We start from the raw sequence: 13592 nt of genomic DNA, 5'->3' as shown, positions 1-13592 counted from the left end.
TTCAACATACCTAGAAATGGAATTGCTGGTAATTCCATTTTAAAGTTTTTATTACTGCATTCTGTATTAGTTTGCACTGCTACAAACAATGCACAAGGGTTCCAATTTCTCCACTTCCTTACACTTATTATTTTCTGTGTGATTTTTAAATAGTAGTAATATTAATGCACATGATATACACACACACACTAGAGGCCAGGGGTCAGGTGTATTACATTTGTGCACTGGGGGTGGAGTCTCTCAGCCCAGCCTGGGTCCTCTCATAGTCTGGGACCCCTTGGGGGATGTCCTTCTGCAGGCTTAGGTCTGCTCCCTGTGTTCACCAGCCGTGACCCCAGCTTCTGGCTGAGCAGCGCTCCCTCAGTGGGAATGCACTGACCAGCAGGGGGCAGCTCCTATGTTGAGCGTCTATCCCCTGGTGGTCAGTGCACATCATAGCGACCTGTCGTTCTACCCTTTGGTGAATTTGCATATTAGGGTTTTATTATATAGGACACACACACACACACACACACACACACACACACTCTTGTTATAATCTCTTACAAGCTGCTAATTTCAACTGCATATAAAAACAAATTGATTGAAGTTCTGTTTCCTTAGTTTATGTGAGTAATGTCACAAACTCTTATCTTTTTATATTGCATACCAATTAACTTATATAGGGTGGGGCAAAAGTAGGTGATAACCTGTGTGTATTGCATAGTCACAACTGCATACTTACTTTTTCCCTACACTGTATTGAACATTAGGTTTTATGCTCTGGTCTTTTAAACCCTATAAAGGAATAAAAAGTGGATTTTGAAAATTAAAATAAAGTAAGATCTTATACCAGTAATTGTCCATGTATTTACCTTTACTGGAGAATTTTATATTTTCATATCACTTTGGTTTATTTTCTATTGTCTTTTTACTTCAAATTGAAGGATCCCTTTATTATTTCTTGTAGAGTAGGAAATGCCATTCTGTTTTCCACAGTGACTGTACCAGTCTGCATTCCCACCAGCAGTGCAAGAGGGTTCCCTTTTCTTAGCATCCTTGCCAGCACTTGTTGTTTGTTGATTTGTTGATGATAGCCATCCTAACAGGTGTGAGATGGTACCTCACTGTCATTTTAATTTGCATCTCTAGGATGATTAGTGACTTTGAGCGTGTTTTCCTATGTCTCTTGGTCTTCTGTATGTCCTCTTTTTAAAAGTGTCTATTTAAGTACTTTGCCCATTTTTAAAATGGATTATTTATGTTCCTTTTGTTAAGTTGTATGAGTTCCCTATAAATTTTTTGAGATTAAACACTTATGGGGGATAACATTTATTCTAGGGATGCAAGGATGGTACAAAATCCAAAAATCAATAAACATGATACATCACATAAACAAATTGAGAGACAAAAATCACTTAATCATATCAATTGATGCAGAAAAGGCATTTGAAAAAACACAACACCCTTTCCTGATAAAAACTCTCAGCAAAGTAGGAATAGAGGAACAATACCTCAACATAATAAAAGCCTTATATGACAAACCTACAGCCAACATAATACTCAATGGGAAAAAACTAAAACCATTTCTTCTAAGAACAGGAACAAGACTGGTATGCCCACTTTTACCACTGCTATTCGACACAATACTGGAAGTGCTAGACATAGCCATCAGATAAGAAGAAATGAAAGGTATTCATATTGGGAAAGAAGAAGTAAAACTGTCATTATTTGCAGATGACATGATATTGTACATTGAAAACCCCAAGACTCCATTAAAAAACTAGACTTAATAAATGAAGTTGGTAATAGAGCAGGATAAAAAATTAACATCCAGAAATCTATGGCTTTTTTTATAAACCAATAATAAAATCACAGAAATAGAAACTAAAAAAAAAAAATCCCATTTACCATTGCAACAAAAAAAAATTAAGATACCTAGGAATAAACTTCACTTGAGGTAAAAGACTGTACATGGAAAACTATAGGATGTTAACAAAAGAGATAGAGCAAGACATAAACAAATGGAAGAACATAACATCTTCATGGATTGCTAGAATCAGCATCATTAAAATGTCCATATTACCCAAAGCAATCTATAGATTCAATGCAATTCCCATTAAGATACAACAGCATATTTCACAGACCTAGAACAAAATCTCCAAAAATTCATATAGAATAGAAAAAGACCTTGAAGAGCTATAGCAATCCTGAGAAAGAAGAACAAAGCTGGAGGGATCACAGTACCATATAACAAGCTATATTACAAAGCCACTGTTCTCAAAACTGCCTAGTACTGGCACAAGAACAGACATATAGACAAATGGAACAGAACAAAGAACCCAGAAATCGACCCAAGCTACTATATTCAATTAATATTTGACAAAAAAGGCAAGAGCATACAATGGAGTCAAGACAGTCTCCTCAATAAATGGTGTTGGAAAAATTGAACAGATACATGTAAAAAAAAAAAAAAAAAACCCCAAAAAACTGAAACTAAACCACCAACTTACACCATACACAAAAATAAATTCAAAATTGATAAAGGACTTAAAAGTAAGGTGAGAAACCATAAAAATCTTAGAAGAAGCCATAGGCAGCAAATCAGCAGACATATGTAGAATAATATCTTTTCCCATACAGCTTTCTGAAGGATTTGTATGGAAACTAAGGAGGCCTACGTGATTGGAAACTAAGGAAAAAATAAACAAATGGGACTACATCAAAATAAAAAGCTTCTGACCCACAAAAGGAACCATCAACAAAACAACAAGAAAGCCCTCTGCATGGGAGATCATATTTGCCAATGTCATCTCCAATAGGCTTTTCTTTTAACTCCCTTCAAGGGTCAGAGCCCTCTAGGACTGTCAATGAGTTTTTTGTTTTCAGATTCCTAGAATTCATTACTAGGGTGAGGTTCTCAGAATAGACACCAGAGGGAGTGATTGCAATACCTGCCTGCAAGGGCAAGAGCCATCTAGGACTGTCAATTGGATTTTCTTTTCAAAATATAAGAGTGGAATCTCACATCTCATTTTTTATTCCCATGTCAGCAGCATTTAGTATGGTTTATTAATCCTTTCGTTTCTTTCTTTTTTTTCAGAATCAGCAAAATATAATCAATTCGATGAATGAATGAAGGAAGGAAGGAGTAATAGTAGCAGCTAATACTCAATTTAGTGCTTCCTAAGTACTCCTGTCTTTCTTGAGGCACTTTTAAAAATTGATGTTTTATTGATTAAGGCATTATATATGTGTCCATATCCCCCATTGTCCCCTCAGCCAGCTCCCATACATGCCTTCACCCCTCCTGCTATCTATGTCCATTGGTTATGCTTATATTTGATGCACTTTTTAAAACTTGGCTCCAATGATATCACACTCTTTTGTTGTTTCTCCTTTATCATTTCTTGTTCCTATGGGTTTGCTTTATTGATTTCATTTGTTATTTTGGTGCTGGCACTAAATGTACAGTCGTCTTCTCTTTTCTATTTCCCTAAGTGATCTTATCCATTCTCATGAACTTTAATTTCATTTTACATCAATGACTACAAATCAGTATCTCTAACGCTTGTTTCTAAATTCCAGATTCTTGATATATCTCCATTCCCACACGTACTTTCATGTCCTGCTCAAATCCTTTTGGGCTCTACCTCTCAATTCATGGGGCTCAACTTCCAACTGCCACTATCTGCATCCCTTTGCTAAAGGACTTTCTCTTAACACTGTGACCATATACACAGAGGGTCAGAAGCACCAGAAAGTCAACACATCTTGAGGTCACCTCTCAATCATTGGCTGATGAGGGTTGATGTATAATTATGTCATCTCCTTGCATTTAGAGTTGGATAAATCTGACCTTTATGTTGCACACTATCTTCAGAGTCTCACTAAGGAGTGAATTCCACTTCCACAGAGTGGTAAGTAACATGTTAGAAAACACACTGTTCATTTATTGCCTTCATTTTCCTGCCTCCTGTCCCCAATATCCTACTGATGTGTCCTGTTTTGTCTCCTGAATCAACACATTTGTTCTCAAATCTTTACCACAAAACCTACTTCTGGGGGATCCCAGACAAAGATATATATTTGAGATACCTCCATATATTGAGATATCTCAAAATTAACATGTGAAGACCAAATTTTTTATTTTCCCAGATGCCAGCTAGTAGGTGGTGGAAGGAGAAAGAAGTACATGCCTCTCCATTTTGGAACTTCCTTAGAAGGTGGACACATTATTTTAGATGAAGGAAACTCAGCCCTTAAGCATCACAAGAGGCCCTTACTTCCTCATAGAAGATGCCCTCTGTAGCATGCATGCGAGTGACAGCCTGAGTCCAGCTTTTGGCAAATGGCTTGTGATATTTAGCCAAACTGCAAAGTCTTTTTTCTTTATAATAAATAACATGGAACCCTGTTGGTAATGACAAGAATATTTTCTGTGTTGGAGCAAGTCCTTAAGCAGCTATAAACATAACCTTTAATATTTCTTATCCCTAATTATGATTCCCAGTCATTTGGTCCCGTCCCAAATGTCCTTGGAGACATTTGGTTCACAACAAAAAGTTTCTGAAATTTGATCCTGTCAAAAACATAAAAACTTACCCTGACCAGTGGAGCTCAGTTGCATGTGTGTCATTTCATGCACCTCAAGGTCACTGGTTTGATTTCCAGTCAGAGCACATACCCAGGTTATGGGTTGTTCTCTCTCTCTCTCTCTCTTCACCCTCAATAAAAACACATTTAAAAGAACTACATTACATCCTAAGAAGTTAGCCTTGCATTCAAATAGCCCATAATGTTTACATATACTCTGGGTTATAGTATTAAAACATAAAAATGATATCAGATTGTATTGGTCCAATGATTGTGATGTGCTGTCTTGCAATAATAACCTTTCTTACCTTGGTAGCCTGGCTGGCAATGACACATGGGGTAAGTAGATAGATCAGGGCTTAGATCTTGTAGAAGAGTGGGATTTATATTAACTATGGACCAAATGTCTCCATGGATGCTTAGGACAGAACAAAATATGAGGCTGTTTTGGCAGGGAACAAGTATCTCATTGCTCATTTTAGACAGGACCAAATGTCCTACAAGACTAGAGACCATGTATGTCAATGCTGGACACTGAATATTTGAGGTGTTATCTCAGAGATAAGGAAAAATATAAAATTGTGGCAGATATACCCCCAGATCCAGATATAACATTACTTTGTGCTTATTCAATTTGTTCCTAGAATTATTAATCTCTCCTAAAGCAAATGATTTAGAATGTTTTATAAAAGACCTGTGGTAGTGAAAAATGTAATCACTGAAGTATGGCCATAATTCACCTATGGGTGGGAAATATCTCACCTTGAAGGCACAAGCATTTAATCTTACCTTTCATTTAGAAGACTTTGGAAATCAGCATTTTTCTTATTTACATAAGAATCACAAGAGGTCTCACTAACAATTCTGACTCGTAGACTTCTCCAGTTTAACGTATGATTCAGTAGGACTAAGAAGAAGACCAGGGAATTATACCACATATCTGTTCGTTCCCCTGCCTCTGTCTTATTTTCTCTGGATACATGAGGCATTTAGCAGACAATTAGATCTGATCACTAATTTTTTCTCTTGGTACTAATATGCTGACATCTAAGATAGGTGGCATTTGTCTAATTACGTAGGCCATCCTGATTACACATTTGTTCTCTCAATGCACAAATTCATTCACAAATACCCAGGATTTCTAGATATTGAAACAGAACTCAAGTAAAAGGAGGTATTCTAATACACTCATTACTATCCTCATAGATTGTCTTGCTGTCCAAGTCATAGTAAGGTTGTTAAATTACTTGAAGAATCACTTTATTAGAAAACAATATTATGTGTTAAAATTTGGTGTTACACTCTTGAAATAGTTTAATGTGGTGGATAAAACCACCAGAAAGTTTGCAGAGGCACTCAATTTTATAACCTGGCACCAATTAGCTATAAAGTGCTTGAAGATCTCATCACTAGTTTAAACTTACAGAATTGTTTTGTTGGTTATGTGGTACTGCATCAAGTTAAAAGTCTTCAGCACAGCAAAAGAAACAACCAACAAATGAAAGATCACTTACAAAATGGGAGCAATTTTTATAAACCATACATCCCATAACATCTGAAATACATACAGAACTCATATGACTAAATAACAATAAAAAATTCAATGAAAAGTTGGCAGGTGTGGTCAGTAGTTGAGCATCAACCCATGAGCCAGGAGGTCTAGGTTTGATTCCCAGTCAGGGTACATGCCTGGGTTGTGGGCTTGATCCCCAGTAGGGGCATGCAAGAGACAGCTAATCAATGACTCTCTCTCATCAGTGATGTTTACATCTATCCCTCTCTCACTCTCTCTCTCCCTTCCACACTTTGAAATAAATTTTAAACAATGTGCAAAGGATCTGTACAGACAATTGTTGAAGAGCACATGCAAATGACCAACAAGTACATGAAAACGGGCTGGAAAATCTTCTGGGAAATGCCTATCAGAGCCATAATAATATATCACCATACACTTATTAGAAAGGCTATCATCAAGATGACAAACAAGTGTTGACGAGGATGTGAAGAAAAGGAAACCTTATTCAACATGAGTGGGAATGTAAGTTGGTATAAATAAGATGGACAAGAGAATGGAGGTTCTTCAAAAAATTAAAAATAGAACTACCATCTAACACAGAAAAATCCCACTTCTTGGTAAATATAATGGAGATGAAAATACTTATTTCCAACATATGAATGGATAGAGAAGATGTTATATACACAATAATATGTTATTCAACCAGGAGAAAAAAGAATATCCTTCCATTTGTGAAAACACACATGATCCTGGAGAGCATTATGTCAAGTGAGCAACGTCAGACAGAGAACAACAAATATTGAATAATAATTTCACATACATGGAACCTTACAAAGCTTACTACATAGAAATGGAGATTAGAATGGTGGTTATGAGAGCCTGAGGACTCGGCAAAATAAGGATATGTTGATCAAAGGGTACAAAGATGGAGTTAAAAGAAGAATAAGTTCTGCAGACATGAAGAGCAGAGCATTGTGATTATAGTCAACAATACATCAAAGTTGCTAAGTGACTAGATCTTAAATGTTCTCACCACAAAAAAAGAAATGATTATGTGACGTGGTAGGGGTTTATCTAGCGCTATGGTGTTAATCTTATGTAGTATACAAATGTATCCAATTAACATGTTGTAGACCTTAAAATCATAAAATGTTTATGTCAATTGCATGTCACTAAAAAAAACAACAAAAACGTCAAAGGCCAAAGTTATTAAGGAAATGTAAATTAACCACAATGAGATACTACTCTATACCTAACAAAGGGGCTAACATTATACGACTGATCACACCAAGAGTGGGTGATGTGGAGCAACTGGAACTCTCAGGCACCACTGGTGGGAATGTAAAGAAGGACAATACTTTGGCAAAGAATTGGGCAGTCTCTTTCTCTTTAAAAATTAAGAAACTTTTTACTTTATGAACTACCCTGTATTCCAGCCCTTCCACTGCTAGGCATTCACCCAAGTGAAATGTATGCATATGGTTAAGAACTACATGTATATGAATATCTGTGGCAACTTTATTCTGTATATCGCAAACTGGAAACAATGTAAATGTTCTGATACACAACAACACAGATGTTTCCCAAAATAATTTTGCTGAATAAAAGGCAAACTAGGATACATATGGCATATTATATCTATGTAAAATTCTAGAAAAGGCAAACTAATCTAATGTGACAACAGATCATCAGCTGCCTGGGGAGAGAGGAAGGGAGGGACAGGAGAAAACTTTTGGGGGTGATGGATACGTTCACTATCTTGATTGTGAAGATCGTTTCAGGGGTGCATATACATGTAAAATTTATCAGACTGCACAGTTTAGCATGTGAAGTTTATTATATGTGAATTATACCTGAGCAAAACTGTTGGGAAAATGTTGTAAATTGTAAGTTTTTGTTATTTTACGTTTTTGTTATTTTTGCTAGTATATATTGACCTTGTATCCTTTAACTATAATGCATTTCTTTTTAATTTTTGTAATTGCCCTCACCCCCTTTTTTTGGTCCCTTACCACAGCGGGGAGAGAGAGACAGACAGACAGAAACATCAATGTGAGAGAGCCACATTGATTGGTTGCCTCTTGCTTGGGCCACTACCAAAGCCAGAGATGGACTCTGCAAGTGAGGTACATGCCCATGGCCAGAATCGTACCCGGGACCCCTCAGTCCTTAGTCCTATGCTCTACCCACCGAGCCAATAGGCTAGGGCTGTAATTGCCTTTACATTTCTTAGGCTATTCTGCAGTGACTATTTGCTAATAGAGACAATTTTCTTTTTCTTTGTCAATCTTCAACTCTTTTGCCCTCTGCCTTTTCTTTTTCCTTTTTTTATTGCACTGAGATCTCTTCATCTTGTGGGGAAGCAATCAAAATTACAGCATGAATTATGCTGTTTGCTGTGTTTTGCGATGTCCTTCATCAAACTGAGTGTCTACTTACATTTTAGTCATCAAAATTATTTTTATCATGAATAGCTGTCTATTGAGCTGGTCATAAGATTTTCTCCTTTACTCTGTTAATATATTGAATCACATTTCTTAGTTTTCAAATGTTGAATCAACATTGGGTTCAGGAAAATCCTACTTAATAATAATCTTTTAGAAATATTACAGTATTCAATTTGCTGATATTTGGTCAATAAATGATACAGCCCTTTTATGTAATAGATTTTCATTAACTACTTGAAAATGCTTCTCTTCTTATTCTATGCTTATCTGGTACAGGCATTTTTAGACATTTTTTATGTAAAAATCATTTAACAATTGCATGCACCTATTTTATTTTAATTCATTTTTTATAATAATCAACTTTAATCAAATATATAACAATTTTAAGATTTCTGTCATACTAAGCCACAGAGCTAAGACATGAAGCACAGTTGTCTGGATTCTTTCGTTGTTGTTAATCCTCACTGGAGGATATTTTTGCCATTGGTTTTTAGAGAGAGTGGAAAGGAGTGGGTGGGAAAGGGGGAAAACAGAGAGAGAGAGAAACATCAATGTGAGAGAGACACATGTATTTGCTGCCTCCCCCACGTGCCCCAGTAGGGGATGGGGATGGATCCTCAACCCAGGTATGTGCCCCTGACTGGGAATCAAACCCAAAACCCTTCAGTGCATGGGCTGTTGCTCTAACCACTGAGAAACACCAGTCGGGGCTGGCTCTAGATTCTTAAGAATAACCTATCATTATCATTTTAGAGTTTCCCTTTTTTGAGACTGGATCACAGAAATTTGAAACAAGCTATATTTCCAAAAGAAGCCTAACATAAATGTGTGAATAAAGCTACCCACAAACAGGTTTGTATATATTCACTAACTATGAAGCTCTGGTTTAGGGAAGTAGGAAGATTGATGTAATACTGTCCCAGAGATTGCTCTGTGGCTCTAGCTCAGTCACTCTCATCTGTAGCTGCAAGTTACCATCATCTTAGAAACTTATTAAAGTACCAGTTACTAGGATCTCTCATAGCAAATGGAATTGCAGCCTTGGGAAGGAACACGGGCTCAGGTAATTTTACAAAGTTCTCCAGGTGCCTCTCATAGCTATCTATGTTTTAAAACTACTGATGTTCCAGACATAGTTGCAAATTGTAATTTCTGACATTCTTTTCATGCCTTATCTCTTGATGTTACACAGCTCCCTAACTTAGAAAGACTTCTTATCTTACCTATTTTAGGATCTATAACATACTTACCATTTTATCCTCTCCATATTCATTATGCCCATCAGATAAAATTGTCCTCTAAACTTCCTGCTGTAAGAATGGCTTTGATGACCTCTGTGTGTGGCAACTTCCCAGTCAGTACCAGGGAAGTTGTCCTTTCCTCTATGTACTTTCTCTCCTGACATTTGTTTTCCTATAGCAGTATTTAAAATACGCTACTCAACATAGAGGAGCTGGCTGAGGCTGCACAAGTAAACAAGACATCCACAGTATCCCTGTGTATTGTGTCTTCTTGAGGTGGGTAACATGGGACATACATTATTGTATTTTCTTTTGTATAGTATTGCTGTCAGGACTGCTTCAGCCCTGGTCCTTCTAGGAATAATGTTCCTGGTTCTCTAAAGGATAGATTGAGCATTGAAAACTGCATGTATTCTTAAATGCTACAGGAGATAGTTTCATTGAGCTTTTTTCCATATGTACTACTTAATATGCTTAATTTTATTTGATTTGGGTGCAGAAGGAAAAAGGTCTTCCCTATGAAAAGGAAAAAAGGGATCAGTCTTCCCTATGAAAAGGAAAAAAGGAATCAGTCTTCCCTATGAAAACTAAAGGGTTTTAGCCCTGCCTCGTGGGACTCAATGGTGGGAGTGTCAGCCTCCCCTACTCCCAAGAAGGTTCCCCAGTTTGATTTATGCTCAAGGTCAAGTAACTGGGTTACAGGTTCAATTCTGTCACTTGCTGGGCACCTGCAGGAGGCATCCAAGGAATGTTTCTCTTGCACAGATCTCTCTCTCTCTGTCTCTCTCTTTCTCCTCCCTCTTTCTCCACCTCTACCTCTCTCTTCGTCCCTTCCAATCTCTCTGAAAATCAATGGAAAAATTATCCTTGGGTAAGAATTTTTTTTAAAAAGTATGTTATTTAATAGTATTCATCCTTCCCTAGGTTTCTCCTATCTTATCGCCTAGGAGTTTTAAAGTTTGCATTTTATATTAGGTCCGTGCTTCATTTAGACTTAATTTCTGTGATGGGTATAAAGTCTGGGTTTAAGTTTATTTTATTGGATGTGGATATCCTATTGTTCAGGCACTATTTTGAGAAACTATCTTTGCCTCATTATAATACCTTGGCTCAGTTGTCAAAAATCAGTTGTGACTATTTAAGGGGGTCTGTTTCTGGGATGTCTGTTCTCTTCCATTATTCCACTTGTCTCTTCTTCTGCCAAGGCCCAGTCTTGATTACCTAGTTAGATATAGTGAGTCTTGAAGTTGAGTAGCATCAATCGTCCAACTTTGCTCTTCTCCTTCAATACTTGATTGGCTATTCTGGATCTTTGCCTTGCATATAAACTTCAGAATTGGTTTAGTAGCAGCCACACAATAACTTGCTGTGATTTTGATTGGGACTGTATTTGATTAGGTCAAATTGGAAGTAGCTGACACCTTGACAATAGGAAGTCTTCCTATTCATGAACATGAAATATCCCTCCATTTATGAGTTCTCAGGCTAATTAAAATAAAATTCATTGCTCATGCTTCAGCACTTTGTTTTGAACTAATTTTGTCAGCCTGACTATGCAGACTCTATTTTAAGTAAGCTAGGCTATACTGACTTGATCTTGTTTCTTCACTTATTCCTCAGATCAGATGATTCAATATAAAATTTAGCACATTGTACCGTGTGGTTTCAATTTCACTTGAGCCTTCGTTCTCTCATGATCTTAGTATTTCTGTATTGTACTCCAGCCAAAAATCAAAGCTGGCTGCCTGATATTCATCTGGGAGCTTTTTAAATATTCCTGGTGGTGAAATTGTACTATAGCTTTAGGAGATGTCCCCTTGGGGAAAATTGATTAAAAGGAACATGATAACTCTCTGTACTATTACTTACAGCTTTATGAGAATCTCCATTTATCTCAAAATAAAAAGTTTAATAAACCATATCTCCAATGGAGTCAAATGTGCCCCTAGTATTGCAAAATACTAAAGACATATATCCTACCTAATAATAGACAAATATGCAAATTGACAATACCTCTGACACACCCAAAAACCATGCCCACAAGCCACACCCAACATCCAATCAGAGCGAGCATGCAAATTAACCCAAACCAAGATGGCTACAGCCACAGAGAGCAAGGTTTCCTAGGTAAAAGAGGAAGCCAAGCTTTCCGCCTGCCCTTGCCAGGCCTAAGCCTCCACTCAAGCTACAAAGTTTCAATTATAGAAGGTAAACAAATTCAAACAAATGGTGGCCGAATGGAGCTTGAGAGAACAGGCCAGGGTTGCGGCAGGCAACAGGGGAAGCAAAGCTTTTCGCACACCCTGGCCGGGCCCACCCGCTTAAGGCAACAAAGTTTCAATTATAACCCAAACAGAAATGGCTGCTGGCCTCAGAAGGAGCCCCAGGCTTGGCTCTGCTCCAGGCTACAAAGTTTCAATTGTAGAAGGAAAATAAATTCCAGATACCAGGGCCTCCACTTGGGTTTCCAGGGGGCGTGGCCGGCCTGCAAACCACCATAGGCCCCTTGCTCAGGCTGCCCCATGCCCCAAGGGAACCCCACCTGATCCAGGATACCCTTCAGGGCAAACCAGCTGGCCCCCACCCGTGCACCAGGCCTCTATCCTATCTAATAAAAGAGTAATATGCAGATTGCAACACACAATATAGCTGCCCCATGTGGTCAAAGATCCTGCCCCCATGTGGACACAGGATGGCCACCACAAGATGGCCAGCAGGGGAGGGCAGTTGAGAAGGACCAGGCCTGCAAGGGAGGGCAGTTGGAGGTGATCAACTCTGCAGGAGAGGGCAGTTAGGGGTGACCAGGCTGGCAGAGGAGGGAAGTTGGGGGCAAACAGGCTGGCAGCAGAGTGGTTAGGGGGTAATCAGGCTGGCAGGCAGAAGTGGTTAGGGGCAATTAGGAAGGCAGGCAGGCAAGAAGTTGGGAACCAGCAGTCCTGGATTGTGAGAGGGATGTCCAACTGCAGACGGACATCCCTTGAGGTGTCCCATATTGGAGAGGGTTCAGCCTGGGCTGAGGGACAATCCTCCTCCATGCATGGATTTCGTGCACCGGGCCTCTAGTATGGATATAATTACAGTTTCCAAAATTTATTCTTCTCTTTCTTGCTTTGATTCTCCTTTCTTTCCAACTCAGTAGCTTGAAAAGCTTTCACATCTCTTCTCTATTTTAGGGTTTTAAAGCACTGTTTATTACTTTATCCCCACCTCACAGTTCTGAGAATATCATAATATCATCCCAAATCTCTTACTGAGGGAAGACCTATTGAGAGTTACTGATGTGGCATGACTCACAAGCTGTTCTACAGCCTCTAGGCAGAACACAGAATACCGATGCCTTATGTTACTATGAGCCATCTATTCTAACCCCATCAAGCTCCTCAACAGCAATTCAATAATGGAGACTCCTCAGCTGAGTGAAGGTGGTTGACAAAGAAAGGGGAACAAAATAGGCACAGTCTCTAGAGCTGTAGGCCTCAGGCTCTACTGCCTCTTGTTTCAGGGAGGTTGGGTGGGGAATCTATGGGCTGGCCATGGTGTGCAGCATTGCTGTGAGGCCTGGTCCAGGTCAGTCCTTCCTGAAGTGTTTCTATATTCTAAGGAAATGGAGATTCTAGTGTGCATAATTCCTTAAGTGGTGTCAGGCTTCTGTGGAGTGAGCCAAGATTTGGGAATGAACAGCTCTATCTTAAGTGTGCTGAGAATGTGTCCTGGTGTTTCTCTCAAGTCTCTATGATGCCTTCTGTTCCCAGGTGTGTATCCTTGATCCTGTGCGGTTGGGCAAAGAAAAAAGGGAAAGTCCAATATAATTAG

This window comes from Eptesicus fuscus, chromosome 6 (assembly GCF_027574615.1).
Source record: "Eptesicus fuscus isolate TK198812 chromosome 6, DD_ASM_mEF_20220401, whole genome shotgun sequence".
NCBI lineage: Eukaryota > Metazoa > Chordata > Mammalia > Chiroptera > Vespertilionidae > Eptesicus > Eptesicus fuscus.
This window is presented reverse-complemented; position numbering follows the sequence as displayed.